The sequence below is a fragment of the Mastomys coucha genome, unplaced genomic scaffold (genome assembly GCF_008632895.1).
Source record: "Mastomys coucha isolate ucsf_1 unplaced genomic scaffold, UCSF_Mcou_1 pScaffold3, whole genome shotgun sequence".
NCBI classification, from domain to species: Eukaryota; Metazoa; Chordata; class Mammalia; order Rodentia; family Muridae; genus Mastomys; species Mastomys coucha.
This window is the reverse complement of record NW_022196909.1, coordinates 13,769,324-13,794,430: the sequence shown is the minus strand read 5'-3', so window position 1 is coordinate 13,794,430 and position 25,107 is coordinate 13,769,324. Positions and strand designations below refer to the sequence as shown.

Below are 25,107 nucleotides of genomic sequence, written 5' to 3'. Positions count from 1 at the left end.
GTGTGGGTATACCATGTAGTTTATTCTCTGTAGGTATATAGTTCAGATTTTTTTCTTTTTCTTTTTTTTCTTTCTTGAGACAGGGTCTTACTATTTCACCTTGGCTGGGATTTAAGGTCATTGTCACCATGCCTATCAAATTTAGAAGTCTTTCATCAATGCCTCCCAAAAGAAAACTCATACTCATTAACTACCACTTTTATCTTCTCCATTTCTCTTTGATGTAGCCTTTTTTGTCTGTTTTGGACATTTCATATGCCTACTTGTAGAATCTGTAGGCCTTTGTGTCTGCTTTATTTGACTTAGAAAACATCTTCAAGATTCATCCACATTAATATATATTATAACTTTGTAATACTCCACTTCTTTTTATACTTTGTAATACTTTATTTCTTCAGTGTATCTTCTTGTTTTAGATGTTACAAACAATTTGTCTGTCTTGTAGAATAGCTACATGGACATGGAAGTGATTACTGAAAATTAGTAGATGTGGCTTTAATTTGCATTTTTCTCATGGCTAGTGATATTGACCATCTTTTTCTCGGTAAGCTAGCAAGTGAGCCCTTAACCAAACCTGACCATCCTTTCAGACTTCTCAGACTCCAGGACTGTGAGGTAAAAATTTCTATAATTGAGATCATGAGACTATTATATATTTGAATTTAGAAAGCAGTCTAAAGTAAGACAAGATCTTTGTTTAAAAATATGGGTTGTTGTTATCATACTTTGTCTGTTTATCTATTGATCAATTGATCAGTGGGGAGGGTTAGGTAGAGGCAGGGTCTCTTATAGCACTGGTTGGCCTCTAACTTTTGATTCCCCTACTTCCACCTTTCAAGTCCTGGGATTGTAAGACCATGCCTGTCTCATTTTATTGCTGGCTTCTAAGTTTTATATATTCTAGATACTGTGTATAATATCGTCTCCCATCTGGAAGTGTCTTTTGCTTTGTTGGTTGTGTTAAGTCTTAGGCTTTGATAAAATAAGTATCAGTTGTAAGTGAAATGAACATTTTTTTTTAAATTCTCAAGATTAGTTACCCATCCTATTCACAAGACAGTTACTATCTGAGCATAGGTAGAGCTTGTTAGACCTAAATTTTTTATTTTATTTTAATTTTATGTGTATGGGTGTTTTATCACTGTATACATAATGCGAACCACATGCAGTACTCGCTGAGACCAGAAGGAAATACTTGGTTCTTTGTGACTGGAGTTAAGAGATGGTTCCGAGTCTTCATGAGGGTGCTTAGAACTGTACGTGGGTCCTATGTAAATACTCTAATATTTCTTGGGATTTTCTTTCCCTTCAAAAATATGTTTTTCATTTATTTGACACATGGTACTGTGTGTAAATACAGTATAGTATGAGAAGTGAACTTACTAGTGTTCCATCTTATTCTCTTTTTAGTCAAATTAATTGACTAAATTAATTGTGTGTGACCTGGGAATTGAACTCAGGTTGTCAGTTTGGCAAATGCATTTACCCACTGAGCCATCTCATTGGACCCCAGCTGGATGATATTTCACATTCCCAGCATCTTTTTTTTCTTTTTTTTAAATTAGATATTTTTTATTTACATGTTATATGATATCTCCTTTCCCTGTTTCCTCTCCGAAAAAAAAGAAAAAAAAAAACCCTGTTCCCACTCCCCCTGCTCACCACCCCACCCCTTCCTGCTTACTGGCTCTGGAATTCCCCTACACTGGGGTATAGAATTTTCACAGGGACAAGGGCCATTGATGACCGACTTGGCCATCCTCTGCTGGAGCCATGAGTCCTACCATGTGTACTCTTTGGTTGGAGTTTTAGTCCCTGAGAGCTCTGAGGGTACTAGTTAGTTCATATTGTTGTTCCTCCTAAGGAGCTGCAAACCCTTCAGCAACTTGGGTCCTTTCTCTAGATCTTTCATTGGGTACCCTGTACTCACTCCAATGGATGGCTCGGGCACTGACAGAGCCTCTCAGGGGACGGCTATATCAGGCTCCTGTCAGCCAGCACTTGCTGGCATCCACAATAGTGTCTAGATTTAATGATTGAATATGGGAAGGATTCCCAGGTGTAGCAGTCTCTGGATTGTCCTTCCTTTAGTCTCTGCTCCATAGTTAGTCTCTACAAATTTTTCCATGGGTATTTTGTTCCTCCATTTAAGAAGGAATGATGTATTCACACTTTGGTCTTCCTTATTCTTGAGTTTCTTGTGGTTTGTGGTTTGTATTTTGTGTATTCCAATCTTCTGGGCTAATATCCATTCATCAGAGAATGCATGTTTGTTCTTTTGTGACTGGGTTACCTCACTCAGGATGATACCCTCCAGATCCATCCATTTCCCTACGAATTTCATAAATTCATTGTTCTTAATAGCTGAGTAGTACTCCATTGTATAGATGTACCACATTTTCTGTATCCATTCCTCTGTTGAGGGACATCTGGGTTGTTTCCAGTTTCTGGCTATTATAAGTAAGGCTGCTATGAACATAATGGAGCATGTTTCCTTATTACATGTTGGAACATATTCTGGGTATATGCCCAGGAGTGGTATAGCTGGGTCTTCTGGTAGTACTATGTCCAATTTCCAGAGGAACTGCCAAATTGATTTCCAAAGTGGTTGTACCAGCTTGTAGTCCCACCAGCAATGAAGGAGTGTTCTTTCTTCAAAACCTCGCCAGCATCTGCTGTCACCTGAGGTTTTTTCCGAGCCATTCTGACTAGTGTGAGCTGGAATCTCAGGGTTGTTTTGATTTACATTTCCCTGATGGCTAAGGATGTTGAACATTTCTTTACGTGCCTTTCAACCATTCAGTATTTGTCAATTGAGAATTCTTTGTTTAGCTCTGTACCCCATTTTTTTAATAGGGCTATTTGGTTCTCTAGAGTCTAACTTCTTGAGTTCTTTGTATATATTGGAAATTAGGCCTCTATCAGATATAAGATTGGTAAAGAATTCCTGTGGCCTAATGGCCAGCATCTCTAGCCAAATTCCTTGAGTTCTAGTTTAACTGGGAAGTCTTATGTCTAGAATCAGGTAGTACACTCTTCATTATGTAGGGCAGGGCCTTTTTCCATATGGGATCATATTAGGTCTCATCCCTTTAAAAGGCTCAGTAAAGCAATTACACAATGGTTCTCAACATTCCTAATGCTATAGCCCTTTAATACAGTTCCTCATGTTTTGGTGACCTCCAACCAGAAAATTACTTTTGCTGCTTGTTCATCACTCCAGTTTTGCTACCTTATGAATAGTGATATAAATATCTGTGTTTCCCTATGGTTCTAGGTGACCCCTTTGAAACAGTGCTTCACCTCTCAAAATGATTGTAACACACAGGTTGAGAACCACTGCAACAAAACTTGGAAAACAACAAAGTGTGATTTACTATTCTAAAGAATACTGATGGGTTGGAGTGATGGCTCAAAAGTTACAAGTCTTTAATGCTCTTGCAGAGGACAGGTTTAGTTTCCAGTGCCCATATTGGTGGGCTCATAGCTGTTTGCATTGTTAGCTCCATGGGATCATAAACCCTCTTATGGACTCTGAAGGCATGGTCCACATGTTGTACACCTACTACACTCAAGTATACTCAAACACACAAATACATATTCAAAGAATTACTACTACCACTAATTCTGATGAAACTATGTGGAATGCTAGTACACAGATGCTAGAATATAAGTAAATAAGTATTACAGTGTTGTTATGATAAAAATATTATGGTACATGTTACCCTGTCATAAAACAGCTATAATATAGAAAAAGATAGCTGAACCCAGTGGCACAGGCCTGTAATCCCAGCTATTTCAGAGGAAGAAGCCAGAGGAGTAAAACTTCAGGGTCAGCCGGGCAGTGGTGGCACACACCTTTAATCCCAGCACTTGGGAGGCAGAGGCAGGCAGATTTCTAGTTCGAGGCCTGCCTGGTCTACAGAGTGAGTTCCAGGACAGCCAGGGCCACACAGGGAAACCCTTTCTTGAAAAACCAAAACAAAGTTTCAGGGTCTGCCTACAAACAGAGTAAAATCAACGCAAGCCCAGGAAACTTAGTGAAACTCTGTCTCAAAAAAATTGATTAGAAGTGTTGCCTGCTCTTCCACAAAACCTGGGTTCATATTCCAGTACCATATGGTAGCTTCCAATGAGAGTGAAGTGCAGCTTCAGTGGTTAAGAGTACCTGGTCGCCATACAGAAGACCTGAGTTTAGTTACCAGCATCTATATTATATCAGATGCCTCACAACCACCTAAGACTCCAGTTAAACACCATATAATACCTTCTTCCATGAGCAGTACCCATGTGTGTAGTTCACTGACAAATCTCTCAAACACATAAGTAAATAAGTAAATAAATAAGATACTATATTTGTACTATATAACAACAAAGCATAAAAAGAAGGCCGATTTATGGATCAGTGTAGAGTGCTTGTGTAGTATGTGCAATGCACTAGATACAGTCTTCAATACTGCAAAACCAAAAAAATCTGATATGACAAAACCATGCAAAGGAAGGCTTAACATAACTAGGATATCCAAGAATTTTAACTCTAAGACAAAAGCACAGAAAGGAGGACCCTCACCAGATATTAGATGCAGAAATAGAATTATCCAGAAAATATGAAAATTCTTAACCAATATCTACCTATCACATCTACAGTTTAAAGGAAATAGACTTATCTATAAGTAGTGGGAATGAGCATGAAGGAGTGTCCTTTCAATAAACACTACTAAAATAACACAGTCTATGTGCAAAACAAAATGAACAGACTCATGCAGAATGATATCTGAGGTTGTCTTTTCGTCCTGAAAGAGTTAAATTTGAAACTTGTGCTGGCTAATGAGAAAATTGCAGATTTGAAGAAAACACAGTGGACCAAGGTCAAATATGTCCAAATAAGCCTGGGCAAAAATAAGCAGGCTGTTAAGACATTCTGGGAACTAACAGGCCAGGAAGATATAGAAGAGAAAACATGCAAGGACATGTCTGGGCAGACACTGAATAGTGGGCCATCTGGTCCTCTTAGATATGGTTTAAGATCAGATGCTCTGTTGACTCAGATTAACACCAACCTTAGAAATTTTCCACTCTGTTCTGCACGTAATATACTTGATATTTAAACTAGCCAATCATGTATAGCAACACCAATTCCTTTGTTTCCCCAGACCTTTTTCCTATATAAACTCCTAACCCCTGAGCCTCGGGGTCGATTCTACTGTCTCCTGCGCGAGATATGAGTTGGCCTGGAGTGCCCCAAAATTAAACTGCCTCATGTGTTTACATCTAGATGGTCTCTCATGATTCCATGGGTGAGCGTCCTCCCGAGACTTGAGTGGGGGTCTCCCTACGGGGGTCTTTCAGTCCCAATATATATATACCTCTACACACACATTCATTCATACTTATGAAAAGATGGTAAACATTATTCATCATTTACTATATGAAAATAAAAACAATGAGATATCCTCATATTAAATGAGCAAGGAATTGTGGATGTAGGTCAGATGGAAGAGTGCTTGATGAGCAAGCAGCCAGCTCTGGTTCCATTCTAGTATCACATGCACATGAAGGAAGGAAGGAGGGAATGGAGGAGGTAAGAAAGGAAGGAAGGTGGGAGAGAGTAAAGGAGGGAGGGAAGTAAAAAAGGGAGGAAGGTAGGAAAAAGTATAAAACATACTTGTGGGTGGCCTTAGGATTCAGATGTAAATACACAATGGAAAAAAGAAAATAAACTCTTAAAAGCAGGCCTCTGACACCACAGACACTCCTGGGCATGTGTGCAATCCTAAGTATATGCCTACCTACAAATAAAATAAATGTAATGAAAATTACAAGTACACATGTATTTTCAATCCATACTTGATTTGTTGAGATTCAACTACAATGTAAGTTGAGATATCTATTATCTGGAAAGATCACTCCTGGGCCCATTGAAATAACTGATGAAATCATCAATCTACTGAATCAAGAAGCCCAGAGGGAGACATTACACAACATCTAGACTCTTTGGAGGGAAACTAAGAAATATTGACACAGAAAAATTTGAAGACAATTCCAGAGTGCTAAGCATGGCTTGTGGATGTCAAGCATTGAATTGTGGTGATGTGGGGAGGGCTTGGGAAGGAAAAGTGCTATGCTCTAGAGACAGTCTTCTATTTTGACTGATAAAATACACAGAAGTGAGACCCCACTGACAAGGACCTAAAAGCCCACTGACACTGTATGTGTTCTTCAAAGGACATCATATCTAAGAGGATAAATGAACTGTTATCACTTAGCTTTATGTCATGCCTTCCTGAAGACATCTCCACCAAGTATAACAAAAACAAGAATAATCTATGTTTGTTTCTGGCTAAAGCAGATTCTCAACCTGTGGTCATGACCCCTTAAGGACCAAGTAACCCTTTCACTGATGTTGCATATCAGATATCCTGTATATCAGATATTTTCATTAAGACTCATAACAGCTAATTTACAGCTATGAAATACAATGAAAAATATGTGTTTAGGGGCCAAACAATTTGAGGAACTGTATTAAAGGGACACAGTTTTAGGGAGGTTGAGAACTACTGAGATAACGTAAAGTATAACTTTGATTCTCTACCACTCTTTTCTCCTGTCCAAGAAGATACTCCTCTTAAAGCCACCTCAAAACTTTGTATTGTGAGAAAACACCTTTAACTTTTAACCTTATTACAAATTACATTCTTCTTAAAAATATTTGGATTCTTTTTCCTGTATATGTATTTGTATATCAGTTGATATGTTATTTGTGTGTGTGTGTGTATTTGTACAAGTGTATGCACTTGATGTGTATGCAGAGACCAAAAGAAGGTATCAGCAATCTGAAGCTGGAATTAAAGATGATTGTGAGTTACTCATGTGGGAACCAAACATGGGACCAGGAGAAAAAACATTCTTAATCATGGAGCTGTCTCTCCAGCACCACAAAGTACACTCTTTGGGTAGTATTACAAAGAAGTGGGAGGGCCATAAGGGTGGCAGTATTTGTTAGCAACCTTAAGAGGTGTCATCTTGAGAGCCACCAAGTTCCAGTGTGTGCCCACTGCAAAGAAACTATCTCTGAGTCTCTCTTTTTGATTATGATTTCCTATCTACTATGTTCTGTTCTCTCTCTGTGTCTCTCTCTGTCTCTGTCTCTCTCTTTCTCTCTCTCTCTTTCTCTCTCTACCCCCATCTGTCTGACTATCTGTCTTGTAGCATATTTCTATTATTTTTTAATAAATCCACATGGGCAGCCTTACTCTGAAATTAATTTCCTTTTTGAAGCCACAAATCCTAGTTTTCCCTGGGTGGATAGAGGTTGATGTCTCTGAAAAGAATTCTGCATACAGTTGCCAGTGTTGTGTGGGCCTGTTTTCCTATCATTAGTAACAAATCAACTAGATCAGACCCTGTAGGAAGAGGTAACATGTAGAAATCAAGACCAGACTACTGCAAAGGCCAACGTACCTCATCTCTCATGGTGACTGTAAGAAATAAATTGTTGTAGTCCATTTTCAGTGTACTCTGAACTTAAAGATCATAAAAGAATCAAAGATTGAAAGCAGGAAGCCCTAGGCTCCTTCTCCTCTAACTGGTGGATGGCAGCTTGCAGAGTTGCAAAGTTACAGGTAGTCTTCCTTGTGACTGAAGCTAAAACAGACAACGGGTGGTCTCAACCATGAATATTCCTTAGATGAGTGTTTGCTTCCTGAAATAATCTGATGGGGGAATTTGGGGAAGAATTTCAATGCCAGAATATGGGAAGGAGAACTGAAAAGCTATCTCTTGGACATGACATAGTTGTTATACACAAACTCACAGTGGCTGTGGTGCACTGAACAAGATCAAGCTTGTCAATATTTTAGCATGGATGGAAGAGGGTGTGATAAGCCTCACTCCTAACTGAGGAGCTATTTGCACTTGATAGCTGAAATGGAGAACCACTCTTTCATATGGAGGGACACCCAGGGTAGTTGCCAGTGTTTAAGTACCCACAACTGTTCACATATACTAACTGGATGACACTTAGCTTGAAATTTCATGAGCAAGTTACATCCTTTATGAGAGAAACAACAGAGAGAGGAACCAAAATCAGAAGGAAATAATAATAGATAAAATAGAGTGAGAAAGCAAGAGAGGCAGAGGGGGAGACAGACAGACAAAGAAACAGAGAGATAGACTCAGTTAGTAGATTCTTTGAGGACAACCATCAGGTACAATTAAAAAATACATACTAAGCCAGGCAGTGGTAGCATACTCCTTTGGTCCCAGGCACTCAGGAGGCAGAAGTAGGATCTTCTCTGATTTTCAGGCCAGGCTGGCCTATAGGACAAACAGTGCTACACAGAGAATCCTTATCATATAACGAAACAAAATAGAACAAAACAACTTTACTATGGTAGCACATGCCTTTAATCCTAGCACTAAGGTTGCAGAGGCAGGTGTATCTCTTAAGTTCAAAAGTAGGTCAGGGATACAAAATAAGGCCATATCTCAAAAACAAACAAACAAAGCAAATCAAAACACAACAGGAAAATGTAAAAATATTTGAAAAACAGGAAACAAAATGCAAAACAGAATAATAAATAAATATCAGCTAGCATCTAGGAATTTTATCACATACCATTAATTACCACTTTCAACCCAATCAAACTGATGACTTTGCCCATATGTACAGATTTTTGGAGAAGAACATTCTTCACTTTTCATTTCTTTTTAATTTAAGAGTTCTTGGTTCCATTGTTGGAGTCAAACTCGAAATCTTGAGCAGATTATGCAAGTGTGCTTATTTATCATCAAGCTAACCTTCACACCCTAAGGGAAATGTTGAAGCCTAATTTACCAGGTGAAACAAATTTCTTCCCAGGACTTGAGATTCCTGCATCTTTTTCAACAAGTCGGGTCAAAGAAATTTATCTTGTCCCTCTAGATGAATTTTACACACGCATAATACACCTACACACACACACACACACACACACACACACACCTCAACAGTATTCTGCTAGTGTTAATTTCATGACTTTGATATATTGTGGTTCTACACAATAACATTTTTATTTTCAGAAAACAAACCCTGAGTTATTTGTGGCAAATATTACAGATAAATTTGTAGAAGTCTCTGTTACAAAATTACATAAACTAAGTGAATTAAAACTATAGAAATTTAGTTACATATGTAAGTTGACCGGTAGCATGCTTACTCGGTATGTTCAAAGCCCTGAGTTCCATCCTAGCAACACAGAAAATCAGATGTGGTGGAGCACACCTCTAATACCAGAACCTGGGAGGTAAAAGCAAGTCGATTAGAAGTTAAAGGTCATCCTTGAGTACACAGTGATTTCTCAGCTTGCCTACTCACTGTCCTTGAGACTCTGTCTCAAAACTCCCATCAACTCCATTAACATCACAATCACTAAGAATCATATTTCCTTATTATTTGTGAGGCAAGGGTTGGCAGCTTCACACTCCCTCCCTCAAGGAACTTCTGGCATGCCCCTCCTGAGTTTCTACTTTGCTGAAAATCTTTGTTGTCTTTTCCTTGTAGCAGCCTAATTTCATTATCTGCCTTGATTTTCACATTACATTTTCCTGGTGTTCCATCACCACATGGTTACCCTTCAAAAACTAATTAAATCTACAACAATATATTTTTCAGGTATTAGAGGTCCTGACACTGATAGATTTGTTTAGAACTGGAACAACACAACACTCCTGCCAACAGTGAAGACCAGTTTTTATTGATATGTAAGCAATCCTTGCCCATCCATTTACCTACTAGCCAAGAAAATAATGTGAGTCTTTGAAGGGTGAACTCAAATGAATGTCTCAGACACAAATACTAGTGTGTCCATACCTGCCTGCATCTCTATGGGTTCTTCTGATTATCGGCCTCACAAACATAAATATAAATATGAATATAAATATACATACACAAACACATACACATATACATATAAATATATCTCTACCCTTTACATTTTCAGGCATCCAACCTTCACAAAGACTACACATTATTTATTATCTCTTTGTATGTGGAAGGCCTCATTAACATCTGCTCCTCCAATGTCTCCAATCCAGCTACCAGTCTCTTGTGATCCCTCTACTTACTTCATAGTCAAAAAAAGCCCAATAAAGTCACTAGTATTGTCTGTGGATCCAGCTGAAGCAAGTATCAGAGCACTTGAACGAGTAATGATTTTTGGTTTCCTACAAACAAAAAAAATAGATAAAAATGTTAAAGAGTTAGAGTACCACAAAGTGTCCTGGCTTCCCTGCTAAAGTAATTCCAAATAACCATGACAAAGAATGCAAACTGGTTCTGTTTGTTCTAGACATGAGGGAAGAGTAAGAGAAGAAAAATTATGCCCACACACTGGGTCTTCAAATAAGAAAGCAAATTAAAGCATACAGGGGGAAAAAAGTAAAAGGCAAGATTTGGTGACTCACTGCCCTAGGTCCAGGTTAGTCTGTAATATACGGCAGCAGCTGAAACTGGGAAGAAACAGTCTATTTTGCTAAGTGATAGGCCAGTCCTTCACTCCCTCTCATTGGTGGTGGTTGTTGGAGGAGGGGGTTTGGCAAAAGGAAGACAGATATGATTGATGTTGAAAGTTTGGTGTAGCTCTAAATCCTCAGGTCCCAGTATTCACAGATAATGAATATTGCAGTGAATCTGGGTATTTAGGCTTCCTGATGAATCCAGATAAGGGATCTCCAAGGCTTCAGACTGTATAGATGAACTCCTTCATCATCTTGTTGTTATCATTTTATGTGTGCCACCATTATTTAGGATTTAAAAGGAGTGTATAAATGAGGGTAGGTAATCTCTCTGTCTCTGACCCCTGGTCCTCCTTGATACAGTTGGTCCAGGCTAGGATGGAAATTGGATTCCTCCTGTCTCAGAATCTGGAATGCTATCACTAGAGGTGTGTAAAACACTTGTGGCTAAATTTCAACTTCTAACTATGATTACCAAGTTTCTTCCTTTCCCTGACTTAGGCTGCCAGTGTCAACTGTGTTTTGCAAATATTAAGTGGAAGAAGGGCCAGCAGTGAGAAGGCTCAGCTGATTGGACTTAACATCAAGCCTTGAAGAACTGAGTTGATGGTGGATGTAGAAATTGACTCCTGCAAGTTTTCCTCTGATCCACTATCCATTCATAGATGGATAAATAACTGTATTAAACATTTAAAAAGTTAAGTGATAAATTCTAGAAATAAAGAACTCATTAGGATTAAATGTATTTTGCTGTGTCTAATTTATGTTGCTCTATTTTATTATAAGTTATTACTAATAATTTGTTATACCAAACATATAGATTAAACTTCTATATGTATATATATTGAAAAAATATATGGGGTTCCATCCTATTTTACACCTTAGTCTCACTCATCGACTGAGCAGCTTTGAACATACATAAATGGTCAATGTTAATATATGCGTGTGTGTATGTATACATACATAATGTGTGTGTCTATATACATATATATCTATCTATATAGATATATATAATGTGAATATAGGATTGTGTATGAGGATATATATACACATATACATACACTGCATACACATCTAGCTAGAACTATTAGGTGTGAAGGTGCTGTTTCCTCAGTGACAAAAGAGACAGGGATGAGAATATCTGGGGAGGAAGATGACTCAGACTTTGTATGGTGGGCTCTAAGATGTCTGAAAGATGATGCCCACCACATGCCCTGACCTCCAAACTACAAAAAGAAGACACGAAACAATGCAAGCATGATTTCCCTCCCCCCTCTTCACCACCTTCCTCATTTAACTCCTCATAGACCTGGCCCCAGAGGAATGCTTGGAGGGATTCTCCACCTAATCCTTCAACATGCTGGACTGGTGCTTCTAGTCCCATGTCCATCTCAGTTGAACACCGGGTCTTTAAGATGTAATTCTGTTGGAGAGATGTCAACCTGGGGTGCCACCTCTCTGGTAACTGAGGAGGCCCATTGCTTACCTTCCTTACCTATGCCTTCCTAGCATTCATCTATAGGGCTGTACCCCCCATGCCAAATGAGTGCAAATTGCTGAACATAATTTGGCATATAGCATCATGTTCTTTCTGGAAGGATGTTGGTAGAGGACAGTAGGCAGGGGTACAAGGCTCCACATTTAAGATGAGACATGAGACTCTGGGGAATGAAGCCTGTCCTAAGAAAGTTGTCAAGAGTCAAGTGTTTAGATGGAGCTGATACCTCTAGGCTTTACTGGCAATGGACACACAATATTGGTGTGGAGTATGTGGGTTTACTAGTAGGGGAACTTTATGTCCAGCTTGACACAGCTGGTTCCATTTCTTGAGAGAGATACCACAGCTCTGTGTGGATAAGCCTTAAATAGTCCTCATCCCCAAACTCCTCAAGAGCGAGCATCTGGCCCCTAGTTCAGACTACTAAACAGAAAAGCAACACCACCAAAGACAAAGAGAAACTTTGTTTGCTATGCTCATCCCTATTGCACTGGACTCTGTGCATATGCAGCCATATATTTATGGGTGTAATTATATGTTTTAATGTGTCAATTGACTAAGGACAAGCTATGAACTCTAGGAAACAGGCCATGGAGGCCAGCACACAAGTTCCACTGCCAACAGCTCCAGAGACACTGAGTCCAGGGCTAGGATTGATACTGGAGCAATCCCTTTTTGCAGAGATGGTTGCAGGTCATTATGACAGTTCTGGAGTCTCCAAAGGAGAGTGACTCTATCCCATTCTGACCTCCTTCAATTCCTTGGGTCCCCTTGTGGATAGAGGTAAAGAGCTCTTAGAATATACTGAAGCCTCTGGACTTAGAAAACATGAGAAAGTCCTGCAACCACCTTGTGGAAATATGTGCTATTTCTTGCTGAACTACTTTTCTGTCTTGCTGAGAGGTAGACTGATCCTACTAGGGTTTTGGGGCTTGTGCTGATTGTTCTACATCCCTCAACCTCGAGAAATCCAGGAGCCTAGGAGGAACTCATGTATCTCCAGTGCAGAAGGGCACCCTAGACAGTTCCCCCACAACATATGCACACAAACACTTACAGAAGGCAGTGTAGAACCCCTGTGCATCCTGGCTGTCCCTGAATAGAAATTTGCAGGAAAAACCAAACCAAACCAATTTAAACCTAACAAACAGGAAAGTCTTTTTCCTAAGGAAACAGAAGCTCAGGGAGGTGATGGAGACCCGCTCAAGATCAGCATGGACATTTCTAGACTCTGGAATCATATGTGCTCTCCTATTGGACTGAGACAAGCTGTACAGATGGAACCTCATTTTCCTTGTAAAACCTGACATAGGGGCAGTACAGTACATGAAAGAGATCTTGCCACAGGTCAGCAAGGTAGGGCATAGTACTTGGTCTCTTGGAAAGGGGCCTGTGTGTATGATGTTACAATGTAGTAGTGGAGGTAGTAATTGAAATTTCTTACCCATGAATGAAGTACTGGCCCCATCCCCACCACTGGGTAAAACTAGGTATTTTTGTACGTGTCTATTATCCCAGTTCTTGGGTGCAAGGAGGAGGATCAGAAACTCAAGATCACTTTATAGTTTGATACCAGCCTTAGCTCCAAGAGACCATGTCAAAAATAAAAGAGCCAACAGGGTTTTATCAATCCTGGGCCACTTAGTGACAAACCCAAACACTAGGCCACTCAGAACTCACAATGACACTTTGGTATGGGTGATGCAATTTATTTAAATAGTTGCAATATACAGCTTTTTAAAGGCATGGATCAATGTACTGTGAGTTACCAGCTAGGAAGAAGCAGCCCAGGGATCAGAACTCAATCATTTCCATTATAAGTGTATAAGGACTACACTGGAAAAGATGATAAGACAGTACATGCCCCCTCCACCTTGGGGAATCCTTCAGAATCTAGACAATTGTGGCATATACTGAAGGAAGGACAGTCCCCACTTTCCAGGATGCATACCCTGCTTCACCCTCTCCTGGGAACAAGGAGAATCAGCAGGTTCTATAACAAGCAGAAGCAGAGAAGGGCTAGGACTTGTTATTGTTGTTGTTCTTGTGGTGGTGGTGGTGGTGGTGGCTGGGAACTGTACACTCTTTGTCAAAGGTGTACCAGGATACTGGCTGCAGACCAGAAAAAAACAAAGAGAGAAGAGAGACAGAGGAACAGAGACAGAAAGAGAGACAGAGAAACAGAGAGAGATAGATAAATTAGAGAGAGCAAGAGCCAGCTGTCATTTTGTAACAAGCTTTGGTACTTTTACTTGCATTTAGGGAAAATGTCTCCTTTCTGCTAATGAAATTGTGAAGCCTCCCAAAATTTAATGGTGTTTTAGGGGCAGAAAAATCATGTAACACAAAGACTGGAAGAATACTTTGCTAACATTTGAATGTCCTCTAGCCTGTCTTCTCCCCTGCTCCTCTTGTTTGCTCATGTGCTGAGACAGTTTCTTGTAGCCCATAATGGTCTCTAACTTGCTATGTAGCCAGGGCTGACTTTGACCTCCTGCTCCTATCCTTCAAGTGCTCTACCTTGCCCACTACTATCTCCTTGAGAATCTCTGGTAAGATGCTAGTTATCTTTCCAAACAGTATTTTCTACCTTTGGAAACATTAAAACATTCTTCCAGAGACTGAAATGATAACTAGGCTGGCTTCTGTTTTCAGGCTCTTGAGAGGCAGTTTCTCAGTTGTTCCATGATACCTAGGGAAGCCTCTGGAGGGCTAACTTAACTCTGGGCCCTTCTAGAACTGGCTCCTCTCCTGGCTGTGGTTTACATGTGATCACTGCTGTGTGAAGGAGCCTAGGCTGAACTTAGAGCAGGTGAGTGGGATGGTGGAACAAAAAATATGGATGTGTGTATATGGCAGGTATTAGGTAATATGAAGAGACTCAGCATAGGTGGAGAAGTTAGAAGCAAGCTTGAGTTCTGGTTATGCCTTACTTGGGCATTAGGCAGACCATTTTGCTTTTGTGTATGTATGATCCTGTCCTAGTTCAAAGTGTTACAAACAACTGGATCTCACCCCTTACTTGCTCATACATTCTATCACAAGTTCGTACCTTCTACCACTAAAACCTCAAGTTTAAAAGAAAAGCATGGTAACATCTTATTAGGTTGATCAGAAAAGAGAAGGTATCAGAAAACCAAATACCTTCTAATTTCAATAAGAACGTGACCCTTATATAATTCATGCCAGAATAATTTCTCCATTCCACTCAGTGTTCCAGCACAGCTCAACTGGGACCTTCAACAAAGTCACACTGCAAAAAATCCCTATGGATTCTTTTGTCCTGATTCACACTTCTGTTTGTCCTGATTTACACTACTAATGTGCTGTAAACATACTACAGGAAAAATTATGAATGCAGTCAGTGTTATAAAGTTCTGATTTGTTCTCTTTTACTTCAGATCTATGAAATATATCATATAGAAATCTCATATAGAAATAGGATGTTATAAATGTGAGCCATGCAATAAATGACCATACCATCACAGGTATTTTCAAAGATGCAAAAAAACCCACAGTGAGGGAGACAAAAAGGAACATAGAAAGTGATGAAACCTTAAGCTCTGATTCTTCTCTATTATTAGACTATTCTGTAAAATTACTTCATATAGATAAAATGATTGATCAGGCTAATGAATGTGGTAAAACTTTCTCATGTGCAAATTATCACTGTAGGCATGGAAGAAGTCACAGTTGAGGGAAAGGCTATGAGAGTAACCAACATGATAAAGTCTTTGCAAGACCCAGTCATTCCCAAAGACATAAAAGCGTACATACTGGAGTAAAACTTTATGAATGTAGTCAGTGTTAGAAAGACTCAGTCATCTCCAACATCATAAAAGAACCCATACTGGATAAAAACCTTATGAGTGTAATCAATGAGCTAAAGCCTTTTCATAGCAGATTAGTCTCCAATATAAAAGAAAACATAATGGAGAGGAACCTTATGAATGTAATCAATGTGCTAAAACTTTATCATGTGTAAGTGGTCTCCAATATCCTAAAAGAACCCATACTGGAGAGAAAACTTATGAATGTAATCAATGTGGTATAGCATTTTCACAACCAAGTATTACTCTCCAATATCCTAAAAGAACCCATACTGGAGAGAAGCCTTAGAAATGTAATCACCTGGCCTCTCTGGGCTGGTGTCCTGAGCAGACCTTGGGCACAAACTCTGCAGTCAGTCCCACAACACCCAAAGGAAGCTCCACTCCCAGGCGCTCTGACACTCTCAGGATGAGAGGTAAGGAGGATCACCATCTGTCCCAACCCCGGGAGTAACTGTGACCAGCAGGACCAGGCACACAGGAGTTCTGCCAGCAGAGTGGCTCGAGTTTCTTCTGGTCTCTTTGGGCTGGTGTCCTGAGAAGACCTTGGGCCCAGGCTCTGCAACCAGTCCCACAACACCCAGAGGAAGCTGCTGCACTCCCAAGTGCTCTAACAAGCCCAGGGTCACAGGATCCCAGAATCACAGGAACACAGAGACACCTTGACTCTAAAGAGTCCTGACATAACCAGGATCACAGGAAGGACAGGTTCCAGTCAGATTTAGCAAGGGCAGGTAGCACTAGACATAACTAGATGACGGGGGCAAGCATAAAAAAATAAACAACACAAACCACTTGGCATCATCAGAACCCAATTCTCTCACCATAGGAAGTCCTGGACACACCATCACACTGGAAAAGCAAGATTCATATCTAAAAATCACTTCTCCTGATGATGACATAGGACTTTAAGGAAGACATAAACAGCAGCCTCAAAGAAATACAGAACACAGGTAACCAGATAGATGCTCATCAAGAGGAAACACAAAAATCCCTTAAAGAACTACAGGAAAACACAATCAAACAGGTGAAGGAAATGAGCAAGACCATCCAGAATCTAAAAATGGAAATAGAAGCAATAAAGAAATCAGAAAGAGAGACAACACTGGAGATACAAAACCTAGGAAATAACTCAGGAGTCATAGAGGCAAGCATCACCAACAGAATGCAAGAGATAGAAGAGAGAATCTCAGGGGCAGAAGATGCCTTAGAAAACATTGACACAACAGTCAAAGAAAATGCAAAAAGCAAAAAGCTCCTAACCCAAAACATCCAGGAAATCCAGGACCCAAAGAGAAGATCAATCCTAAGGATAATAGATATAGAAGAGAGTGAAGACTCCCAATGTAATGGGCCAGTAAATATCTTCAACAAAGTTATAGAAGAAAATTCTCTAACCTAAAGAAAGAGATGCCCATGAACATACAAGAAACCTACAGAACTCCAATAGAGTGTACCAGAAAAGAAATTGCTCCCATCATATAATAATCAAAACACCAAATGCACTAAAAAATAAAGAATTTTAAAAGCAGCAAGGGAAAAAGGACAAGTAACATATAAAGGCATGCCTATCAAAATTATTCCAGACTTCTCATCAGAGACTAGGAAAGCTAGAAGATCCTGGGCAGATGTCATACAGATACTACAACAAGAACAGAAATGCCAGCCCAGGCTACTATACCCAGCAAAACTCTCAATTACCATAGATGGAGAAAACAAGATATTCCATGACTAAACAAAATTTACACAATATCTTTCCACAAATCCAGCCCTACAAAGGATAATAGATGGAAAACATCAACATAAGGAGCAAAACTACACCCTAGAAGAATCATGAAAGTAATCTTTCAACAAATCCAAACAAATCTAATTCCACTTCTTACAACAAGAACAAAAATAAGTGACAATAACCTTTTCTTAATATCTTAATATGAAAATTAATATTACCAACATATCGTAAAGGATTGAAATCCAAAAATATGAGGAATTAAAAATTTGTTGATTGTCATCCAATGTTCTCTCAAATTTGGTACTTGGAAAAATAGATCCAACATTGTACAATCTATATATACTTTCAGCTTGTTTGTGACAGTGTCTTGCTATGTACAACATAAGGGTCTTGAAATCTTGCCTCTCCTATCTCAGCCTCTCTATTAGTAGTATTGTTTATTTCATGTTTTTACACTGTACTCTGGTTTTCAGAACAGATTATATATTTCAAAAGTCTTTCTATACTCAAGGGAGACATAGACAATTAACTTGGGAACTGGCTTATAGGAAAGAGAACAACAAAGTGTGAGACTGAATGCTTTGCTTGATGTTTATACGTATTTTATCAAGTTTAAAGAAGAGAACTTTATAAGTTACTCTTTCTCTGAGATGAATGCTTTTCCAAATTATCACAGCTAATGAACCAGATTCTTACACACATCTAGTATCTGTGCCACCCTCCAAGCAGGACCATTGTTAATTGAAACCGTTGGTGAATGACTTTATGGATAGGCCATCTTAATACAAACACCATTTCTTAAATGAATTTAACCTGTTCTCTGTGTGCTGAGAATAAAAGCACTCACTCAAATCATATAGTTTTGACCATAGCAGGAAGCCTGTATCTAAAAATCATGCCTACAATTCATCCCTTGGCTCAGCAGAACTGTCAACTCTCAGCTTAGCTATGATGGAGGTAAAATCTTTAGGTTATGTGAGGGTCTTGGAAGTACAGCCCTATTACAATGAAATCCAATGTCTAAAAATTGTTCTTATTTTGGGCTTGTACCACAGGAAGAGCCATGATTTTAAACTCTACTAAATACAAAACAAACAAACAAACAAACAAAAAGACTTTATATATTTATGTTCATTTAAGAAAATACTAGTAGTGATATATTATTTTGAAATATACCGTTAATATGTTTGGAGTTATTTAAAATTTATATTGATAAAAATGCCTATATTCAGTATTGCTGTAGACGAGCATCTACATAAGACTGGGAAATTGATTGTTGTTTTATATCAAACAATTTTATACTACTCATTTTTATTGTCATAATATTTTATAAATTTTAACAAATATGACCAAAAAAGGTATTGTAGGTATTGAATGAGGAGTCTCTAGGAGGAGTTGAGGTAAAAAGGGGAAACAAGAATGTGATTTAATTCTATTTACTGAAAATGTGTTTTTAAATGTTAACAAATTCAGATAAATTGAAATCATGTAACTTTTTTCATCATAATGCAATAAAAGTTAAAAAAAAGTGTAATCAATGTGGTAAAGCCTACTCATAAGGGAGATGTCTCCAAAAACATAAAAGAACCCATATTAGAGATATACTATGAAAGTAATAAATGTGCCAAAGCCTTTGCATGTCCCAGTAGTCTCCAATATCATAAAAGAAAACAGAATGGAGAGAAACTTTATGAATGTAATCAATGTGGTAAAACCTTTTCATGTCCGAGTGGTCTCCAATATCATAAAAGAGCCCATTCTGGAGAGGAATCTTATGAATGTAATCAATGTGGGAAAGCCTTTTCATGGCAGAGTAGTTTCTATAATATAAAAGAACATATAAGGGAGAGAAAACTTAGAAATATAATCAATGTGGTAAAGCATTTTCACAACCAAATACTCTCCAATATCATAAAAGAACACATACTGGAGAGAAGCCTTAGAAATATAATCAATGTGGTAAAGCCTACTCATAAAGGAGATGTCTCCAAAAACAAAATAAACCACATTGGAGATATACTATGAAACTAATCAATTTGCTAAAGCCTTTGCATGTCCCACTAGTCTCCAAAACATAAAAGATCACATATAGGAGACTAATTTCATGATTGTAATCAATGAGCAAACAACTTTTCACAACTTTATAGTCTCCATTATTAAAAAAGAACACATACATGAGAGAAAACTTATGGATGTAATCAGTGTTGTAAAGCATTTGTAAGTCACCATTATCTGCATTGATATAAAGGATCACATACAAGAGAGAAACCACATGAATGTTATCAATGTGGTAAAGCTTTTGCATATCATACTTCTTTACACATACACAAAAGAAATCACATTGGAGAGAACACTTATTAATGTAATCAATGTAGTAAAACCTTGGCAATTCACTGTTGTCTTCAAGTACATAATAGAACACATTCAAGAGAGTATCCCTATGAATGTAATCAGCTTATTAACCCCTGGCTTGTCACAGTGATCTCCATATACATAAAAGTACACATACTGTAGAGAAACTGTGTTAATGTAATGAATCTAGTAAGCCCTTTCCAGGACACACTCATCTCTGAATACACAAATGAAAATGTGTAGGAAAGCAACCTTATGAATATAATCAATGTGATAAAGTCTTTTCATATCAAGGTCATCTCCAACTGCATTAATGAGCACATAGTGGATAGAAGCTCTATGATTGCAATGAATGTAGTAAGACCTTTGGATGTCACTGTACCCTCCAAATACTTAAAGGAACACATATTTTAGAGAAACCATATGAATGTAATGGCTGTGGGAAAGCCTATACATATCACTGTAGTATCCAAAGACATGAAAGAACACATACTGGACAGAAACCTAAAGAATGTGCTCAAGTTAGGAAAATCCTTTACATGCCACAGTAGTATCTGAATACATAAAACAAAATGTACTAGAGAAAAACCTCATCATTATAATCAATGTGTTAAAGCCTATGCATGTACTAATCATATTTAAATGTATGCATGAATTCATAGAAGAAATAAACTGTGGTTATTTGAATGTGCTTAGCCCTAAGAAGTGGCTCTATTAGGAGGTATGGCCTTGTGGGAGTAAATATTGCCATTTTGAATGAAGCGCATTACAATCGTGGTGTTCTAGCCCCTCCTACTGCTTGGCTGGAACACAGTCTCTTCCTGGATGCCTTCTCCTGATAATGCAGAACTCCTAGTTCCTACTCCAGGATTATGCTTGCCTGCATGCTGATATGCTTCCTGCTAAGATGGCAATGGACTAAATATTTGAAACAGTAATACAGGCCCAATTAAACATTTACCATTATTGTAGTTTCCTTGGTCACAACGTATCTTCATAGCACTGTCTTTTCCTGGCTGTCTTTTGATCAAGATGGAGAACTCTCACTTTCTTCTCCAGCATCATGTCTGCCTGCATGCCTGCCATGCTTCCTACTATGATGAAAATGGACTAAACCTCTAAAGCTGTAAGCAACCTTTCATAGGCCACTGATTTTTTTTACTTTATCATTAATTGTGTATCCAACATCTTTGCTAAAAAGTGTTTATCAGTCCCAGCAGTTGCCTTTGGGAAGTTGTGGTTCACTTATGCATACTATCATATCATCTGCAAATATAGATAATTTTATTTCCTCCTTTCCAATTTATATTACTTTTATCTCCTTCAGTTTTATTGCTCTAGCTAAACTTTTACATAGTACTTTGATTAGATATGGAGAAAATGGACCACCTTGTTTTGTTCATGATTTAGTAGAGTTAATTAGAAATTCTTTCCATTTAATATAGTGTTGGCTATAGGCTTACTGTAAACTGACAGTATTATATTTAGATAGGTTCCTTGCATGCTTAATCACTCCAAGAATTTTATCATAAAGTGGGTGTGGATATTGTTAGAGAATTTTTCATCATCTAATGAGATGACCCCTTGAGGTTTCTTTTCTTACATTTTAATCACATTATATTGAACCACTCCTGCATCTCTTTAACAAAACATAACTCATTGATCATGGTGGATGATACTTTGATGTGTTTTCCATTTTATTTTACTCTATTTCTTTTGTTTTATTAAGTTTTTTGCATTTGTAGTTTTAAGGAAAATTGGTTTGTAATTCTCTTTTGTTGCTGAGTCTTTATTGACTAGATATTTGAGCAATCATAGGTTCACAAAAATAAATTGGCTAATGTTTCTTCTGTTTCTATATTGTTGAGTACTTTAAAGAGTATTTTCATTAACTTCTCTTTGAAAGTTTGGTAGGATGCTATCCTAAAACTCATGACCCTGGGATCATTTTGGCAACAGATTTGTAATGACTTCTCTTTATCTAGATGTTTAGGTCTGTTTAAGTTGTTTATCTTAGTTTGATTCAACTTTGGTAAGTGGAACCTATCGAGGAAATTATCCTCTTCTTTTAGAATTTCCAGTTCAGGGGAGTTGAGGCTTTTTAAATGTGTCTTTACTATTCTCTGGATTTCTTCCTTGTCTGTTATTTTGCCCCCATTTTAATTTTGGATTTCATTAATTTGGATATTCTGTCTTTTAATAAGGACTTCTCTATTTTGTCTAATAAAAGGCTCAAAGGGCCAACCCCATGTTTCATTAATTCTTTTTATTCTTCTCTTTCTATTTTATTGATTTCAGCTCCCAATTTTATAAAATCTTGATAACTACTCCTTTCTTTCATTGCTCACTTGCTTCTTCCTGTTCTAGACTTTCAAGTGTGCTTTAAATTGCCAGTATGAAAGCTCTCTAATTTTTTCATGTAGGCATTTTGTGCTAAAATTTCTTCTTAGCAACACTTTCCTTGTGTTCTATAAGATTGTGCACACTGAATATTCATTTCTGTTGAATTCTAGACCATCTCTAATTTCTTCTTTTTTCTGTCTTAACCTATTTTTCATACAATAGTAAGGTGTGCAGCTTCCATGTGTCTGTAACCTTTGTGTTTTTTCTGGCTTTGTTGATATCCAGCTGTAATCATGGTGATCTGGTAAGATACATCATGTTATTTTAACTTTCTTATATGTATGAAGACTTGCAATGTGTCTGAATACGTGATCAATTTACAAGTAAGTTTCATGATGTGCTTAGCAGAAGGTATAGTATCTTCTATATCAGTAAAATATTGCTTAAATATCAGCTGGGTTCATGTTCATGCTTTCAGTTAGCTGGAGTATGTTCCTGCTTAGTTTTGATCTGGACAATTTGTCCATTGGTGACAGAGGGGTATTGAAATTTCTGAGTATAAGTGTATGAGGGTTATTATGTGATTTTAGCTATAAAACAGTTTCTTTTACAAAGGTTGGTGACTATGTGTTTAAGGCATAGATGTAAAAAAATGAAATATCATCCTTGATGATTTTTATTCTTTGAGGACTATATAGTGTCTTTCTCCAATTATTTTTTTGCTTAAAATCCATTTTGCTGTATTTTAAAATGGCTATACCAGCTTGCTTCTTTGGTCCATTTGCTTAGAACATATTTCACCAACCTTTTTACCTTGAAATAATGCCTATTCTTAAGGTTAAGCTATATTTCTTGTATGCAATAGAAGGATTGATTTTGTGTTAGCTTCCATTCTGTTTGCCCGTGTCTATTTTTTGGTGAACTGGGATGATTGATATTGAGAGAATCAATGAACAGTGATTGTTAGCTCCTGATATTTTCTTGTTTTTGTTGTTGTGGCTCCTGTTGCAGCTGGTGTAGGTTTTGGGGAGTGTATGTGTGCTTTCCCTTCTTTTGTAGATAATATGAGATTATTTACTACCTTTGTTTTCCTGTGTATCATTAACTTCCTTGGGTTGGATGCTTCTACCACTGTGTATGTCTATATGTGTAGATAGATATTGTTTACATTTGATGTTATCCTTGTCTATCTTATTTATTCCATTTGTTGTGATTAAATTTTGTCTACATATAATAATCTAGGCATCTGAAGTTTCTTCAGGACATGTGTCCCAGCCTTTCTGGCATTTAGAGTTGGCAATGAGAAGGCATCTGTAATTTTAACAGATCTTCCTTTATATGTTTCTTGGTTTTACTGTTGAAGATTTTAGTATTCTTTCTCTTAATGTATGTTTTGATTATTATACAGGGATGAGACTTCACTTTATGGTCCATTCTGTTTAGTATTTGGATGATTCTTGTACTTTGGTAAGTACTTCCATATTTAGGTTAGGACATTTTTCTTGTGAGATTTTGTTGTCTATACTTTCTGAGTCTTTGATCTAGTATTCTTCTTCCTCTACTCCTAGTATTCTTATGTTTTGCCCTTCCACAATATCCTGAATTTTCTGGATGTTTTATGTCAGAAAGTTTTACATTTAACATTTGCCTTGTCTGATATATCCATTGCTTCTATTGTATCTTCAATGCTTGAGATTTGTCTTTCATCTCTGTATTCTCTTGGTAAACCTGGCCTCTGTGGTTCCTCTCTGCAGTCCTAAATTTTTTATTTCCAGTAGTCCCTCAGTTTGTGTTTTCTTATTGCTTCTATTTCTAGTTTTAAGTATTGAGCAGTTTTGTTTCCTGTTAATCTGGGTTTATTTTTTCTTGGCTTTATTTATAGAATTTATTGGTTTTTTCCATTTTTTGTTTGTGCTTTCCTGACCGTCTTTGAGGTATTTATTGAGTACCTTCAATTGTTTGTCTTTTTCTGGATTTCTATATGTGATTTAGTCATTTCCTCTTTAAAGACCTCTATCATCTCCACAGAGTTAGTTTCAAATCTTTTTTCTTATAAATGAGGTATGTTGGAATATTTAAGACCTTCTCTGGTAATATAAACAGACTCACAATCATTAAGTAGAGAGTGATAAATGTTGGTCCTTATTACATAATCTAGTACCAGCATCATGAAGTGGAATGTAGTTATAACTTCTGGAAGTGAAAATGTCCTTTTCATGTCAATGTGCTTGGTATACAATATTTTGTTTCCACACAATGAAATTTATGGTGGGGCCCACCCAAGGCCCCATGATAGATCCCATGAAGTATTCAGCTTACATATTACCCAATGAGGGATTAATGCAAGGTTGTTCTTTTTCCTTAAATAGGACAGGGAGGCAAGTGAGGCACTTTTTAAATAAGTAACTTTTTTTGAGATGCCTGATTTAAAAATGTAGCTTCCAATCATTAATGCTGCAGTCACCATTACAAAAGAAAAGACCTGTTAGTGACAACATGAGTGATTTTATAATTTTCCAGCATGTATTCATTCATGTCAGGTGAATGAAGACAAATCAGACTTGCTGCGGGAAATAATAAAAAAGACTCACAATATCCCATGCTATATCATGCACTGGTGGACCACATGAACCAGCAGGATGTTCTCATCTTGGCAGGCTCTCTGGCCCAGAGCTCCCTAATTGTCTCCACCCCATTTGTTAAGTTCCTTTGGCAGGTTGTTGCTACGCTAGCCCCATGTAATGACTGCCCACCTTGCAGTTAGCTGTCACAATACCCAGTAACCCATCAAAATCAAAACTCTAGAGGCTTGGAATTTGTAAGTCAGATTTATATACTAATAAATTCTCAAATCACAAGAT

At 37.8% G+C, this 25,107-nt stretch overlaps 1 long non-coding RNA gene across 1 annotated transcript in view; it reads left to right on the top strand.

Annotated features, from left to right (window-relative positions):
- The window catches only part of LOC116074371, a 22,826-nt gene extending 11,572 nt beyond the window's left edge, over positions 1-11,254 (top strand). The window contains exon 2 of the long non-coding RNA XR_004112184.1: positions 10,996-11,254. This is a non-coding gene — a long non-coding RNA (uncharacterized LOC116074371). The remainder of the gene's footprint in view (positions 1-10,995) is intronic.
- Positions 11,255-25,107: the final 13,853 nt, after the last annotated feature.